The 5,000-nt window shown below is 40.2% G+C and overlaps 1 protein-coding gene across 1 annotated transcript in view; it reads right to left on the bottom strand.

Moving 5' to 3' along the window:
* Nucleotides 1–5,000, bottom strand: part of senju (UDP-galactose transporter senju) — a 17,773-nt gene that overhangs the window by 10,327 nt on the left and 2,446 nt on the right. The gene's annotated exons all lie outside the window — the stretch shown is intronic.

The raw sequence follows: 5,000 nt of genomic DNA, 5'->3' as shown, positions 1-5,000 counted from the left end.
AGTGATACATATATTGGTATATGTATCACTGACCAGCACAATAGTGAAATTATGTGAAGGATTGTGAAAGATTGATGGACCAAATATCTTGAAAAGGTGAACATTCTGACAAACAGTCAGTTTGGCTTCAGATCTGGATGATTGGTTATGTGTGTCAAACCTTTTAAGCTTTTAGTTGAGGCACCTGGTCTGGATGGATGCCATGCAGAATGTCTAAAAAAAGGAGGTACAGTGATGGTGGACTGGCTGGTGAGGTTATTTAATGTTTGCTGGAGAGAGGGTAGAGTGCTGGAGGACTGGAGGAGTGCCTGTATAGTTCCACTTTACAAGGGAAAAGGGGGCAAGTGTGAATGTAGTAGCTTCAGAGGGATTAGCTTGTTAAGTGCAGTTGGGAAGGCTTATGGGAGGATCTTGATTGAGAGGACTAGGAGAGGAACAGAGGGAGTAATTGGTGAGGAACAGTGTGGATTTAGGACGGGTAGAGGTTGTGTAGATCAGATCTTTGTGGTAAGACACATATGTGAAAAAACTATAGGGAAAGGGAAGGATGTTTTTGGGCTTTTATGGATCTGGAAAAGGCTTACGATAGGGTAGACAGAAAGGCACTGTGGGAGGTTATGCAGATATATGGGATAGGATGAAAGCTTCTAGGAGCTGTCAAGAATTTTTATGAGAGTAGTAGAGCTTGTGTCAGGATTAGAAATGGAGAGAGTGGTTCAAGGTAAAGGTGGGACTTCGTCAAGGATGCGTTATGTCGCCCTGGCTGTTCAACTTATACATGGATGGGGTAGTGCAAGAGGTAAATGTAAGGGTAGTGGGTCAGGGATTGGAGATGGTTAAAGAAAATGGAGAAAAGTGGGAGGTGAGCCAGCTGTTGTTTGCTGACGACACTGCGCTTGTGGCAGGATCGGAGGAGGGACTGAGGAAGTTGGTGACAGAGTTTTGGTGAGAGTATGTGATAGAAAGAAAGCTAAAGATAAAATGTGGGTAAAAGTAAGGTGATGAGAATGTACAAGGGGTCGGTGAAAGTGGCAGTAGACTGGAAGTGAGCATTAAGGGAGAGCGACTGAGGAAGTGGATAGTTTTTTTAGATACTTGGGTGCAAATGTGCAGGAAAAGGTGGAGTGAAGGTGGAGGTAGGATGTAGATTGAGAGAAGCGAGTAAATGCCATGGTGGATTGAAGAGTGTAATGAGGAATAGACATTTGGGAATGGATGCTAAGAGGAGACTGTATGAAGGAGTGATTGTGCCAACAGCACTGTATGGGGCAGAAACTTGGAACATAAGAGAGGAAGAGAGAAGGAGTTTGAATGTGTTTGAGATCAGGTGTCTGAGAAGTATGATGGGGGTTACTAGGCTAGATAGAGTGAGAAATGAGGAGGTGAGGAGAAGAACGGGGGTGGAAAGGGAGTTGGGAGATAGGGTTGATGAAAGAGTATTAGGATGGTTTGGACACATGGAAAGAATGAGAAGAAAGACTAGTAAAAGAGGTATGGAAGGCAGATGTGGAGGGAGTGAGTGAACATGAGGGGACGTCCTAGGATGAGGTGGATGGATGGGGTGAAGGGGTTTTTGGGGAAGAGGGGAATGTCTGTTGAGGAAGGAAGGGGGAGGACAGAAGACAGGGGTGAATGGAGAATGGTTGTATATGGATGATGATGTGATGCGTGAGGTGGAATGGGCAGGGGGATGAGGGGTGAGGTAGTATGTGTGAGCAAATTTTGACGCAGCCCGAAGGGATTTCTCCCCGTCCTCTCCTTTTATGCATGGGGGGACGGAGAGGGGGGGGTCGCCAGTTTAATGAAGCGGCCTTGCTGTGGATGTGCTGTGTCTTGCGACACTGCTTCTAACCCAGGGCAGTGGACAAGGTGCAGGGATGACCCGTCATCCAGGAGGTGCTGAGATAAGAGGGAGGGTGGAGGGGTGTGGAGTATATTCAAGGATGGAATGGGTGGGAATGATTTTATGCCTTTTCCTTTTTGGCTACCTCCCTTGTAAGGGGGAAAAAGCCTTGGTATATGTATGTATGTATGTATGTAGTTGAGAGTGATTGATGTGCTGCACGAGAGAGGGGTGGGTGGACTGCATGTACCTGGACCTAGGGATGGCATATGATAAAGTACCTCACAGTCAATTTATGTGGAAATTGGAGCACATTGGAGGAATGAGAGGCAAACTACTAGAATGGATTAAAGACTTTTTGAAGGAATGATACATGAAGACAGTAGCAAAGGAGAAGATGTCAAGCTGAAAAGCACTAACAAGTGGAGTTCCACAAGGTTCAGTGTTTGCACAAATAATGTTTCTTATCTATGTTAATGAAATGATGGCCGGAACAACAAGCTATGCCAACATGTTTGCAGATGTGAAAATCATGAGAAGAGTGAAAAACCATGAGAACAGTAGAATATTGCAAAAAAAAAAAAATCTAGATACTATTTTTGCATGGAGCTAAGAATAGGAAATGAAGTTCAATAATAATAAAAAAAAAGAGCAAAGTAATGGAAATGGGCAATAGCAGGCCATCCTTAAACTATTACTTGGGAAGCGAACACATTACAAAAGCAAAAGAGGAGGAACACTTGGGAGTGCTGATAAAAGACAACCTGTCACTTGACAGCAAGATTGTGGGAGAGACGTATGGACTAGTTTAGAAGATTAAAGTGGCGTTCCATTGTATGGATGAAGAGATGATGAAAAAAATCATCAAAACCCTGATATGCCCAAGACATATGCGTCAGTAGTATGGTCCCCACACAGAGTGAAGGATATAAGCAAGATTGAGAGAATATAAAGGGCAGCAACCAAACTGGTCCCCAGCCTGGCAGATAAATCATATGAGGAAAGACTAAATGTACCGGATCTACCGACTCTGATAGATTGAACAGAAAGAGGTGACATGATTACAGTATTCAGGTCACTAAAGGGCACAGATTGCATTGACAGAAGAGATCACCTGATTAAAGATAGGAGGGCTTTAAGAAGTCATGGAAGTAAATTAAGAAATACATGTTGAAAGGATGTGAAGAAATACAGTTTACCATATAGATGTATAAATATGTGAAATAGCTTAGATGATACAGCCCAAGCTTGAACAATACACGAGTTCAAATCTAAATATGATAATCGGAAATCAAAGATAAAGATTAATTTGGAACCATACATACATATACCAAAGGCTTTTTCCCCCTTACACAGGAGGTAGCCAAAAAGAAAAAGGCATAGAAATCACTCCCACCCATTTCATTTCCCATATATTCCACTCCCCTCCACCCTCCTCCCTCCCTCCTATCTTGGCACCTCCTGGAAAATACATGGAACCATACATGAATTATGTAAATACAGTGAATGCATGACAATTTTTTTTTGCAGAAACCATAGGGAAATAAAAAGACCAGAATACTATACATTTCGAAACTTTCCTGTTATTGCCCCAGCACCAAAATGTATTGAAACATATGTTCTCTTACCTGGTGGGCTTCTCATCCACATCCAGCTTATGATGTAGGCAAGGAAGCCGCACTCTGCTGATACGCCAGCCCATAATTCTACACATGACCTTAATATATTAATTGCAACTGGCTGGATAGTGTATCATAAGCAGCAACATTGCATGGAGCTGTGTCAAGGTGTCGATTGGTACTGCCTTATGCAATATAATCAAATAATATATCACCGAGATAAGCTGCAAGACCTCGTTTAAACACATCAATATCACTGCCGTTAACAAGTTCTGCTGGCAATTCATTCCACAGATTCACACATCTAATACTAAAATACCTTCTCCGTACTTCTACTTGTGTTCTGGTGTGACCAATTTTGAAGTTATGTATTGAACAACATAAATGTATTGAAATCAAGAACACCTTTTCTAGAAAAATATACTGAAAACAAAAAGAACTAAATTTTTTTTTTAATCTGTAGGTGGATAAAATGCAACCATATCAGAAAGAATTGCATTAAACATATCACCATCAAATGTAATTGAAGATGAGTGATGCCACAGAAACTCGGCTAAATATCCAGGTGGCATCTCTCGATGAGTTCCACATTGCCTCTTGTTTCTGACCTTTGCAGAATGCCACAGACATTCAATATGTTTGGTATGGGCTCCACTGTCAGGATCCACAAAATTGTGGCTGTGATTTACTGTCAGATGTTGGTATTTCGACACTCCTTGAAGATGTTGATCCTGAATTGTACAATATGCACGCCATTCATCAGAGATTACTAGGTAAGGTTAGGTTAGAACTGAACCTAACCTAACCAATCCTAACCCAAGATAAAGAAAATCAAAGACAACAGAAAAATAAAAAAATTAGTGGTGGAGCAATAACAGGAAAGTTCCAACATTTCTATTAAGACATCTTCAGAGTACAAAGAAGAATAATAGAAGACAATATAAAACAGAAATAAGAAAGAAAATGGGGAAGGTCACATCAACAAATATGCACTTTGATGGTTGTCGTGCACAAAAAACTATATATATATATGAATATATACACACATATATAAATGCATACAAACATATGCATATTACATACATACAATTATAAATAACAAAATAAATAAAGATGACATGTATGTGACTGAATGCCCAATGAGACATTTGGGCCCAACAAGATATTATGGTAATGTCATGGAGTTATTTGACTATTCACAGTATCTCGCATCATCTCAGTGTTTTCCAAGAAAGAAAGAAAGAGGAAAAAAAAAATATATATATATATATATATATATATATATATATATATATATATATATATGATCTAATCAAGATTGGCAAACCAGTAGGGTTTGCTATTCTTTACAACAATTCTTGATGACCCTAGACCCCCCAATGGATTGCCCAATATCCTTCACTTGACTGTGGAAACAATTGCCACCATTCCCATTAGTTGCACTAATAAGTAAGTGCTAATTTGTAATAAAGTTTATGAAAGTTTAGGGTAGCACTTATGTCTGATTTTAAAATGTAGAATGACAGTGCTAGTTAATA

The sequence above is a fragment of the Oratosquilla oratoria genome, unplaced genomic scaffold, assembly GCF_046742065.1.
Source record: "Oratosquilla oratoria isolate Oo_2021 unplaced genomic scaffold, ASM4674206v1 SCAFFOLD61, whole genome shotgun sequence".
NCBI lineage: Eukaryota > Metazoa > Arthropoda > Malacostraca > Stomatopoda > Squillidae > Oratosquilla > Oratosquilla oratoria.
This window is presented reverse-complemented; position numbering and strand designations above follow the sequence as displayed.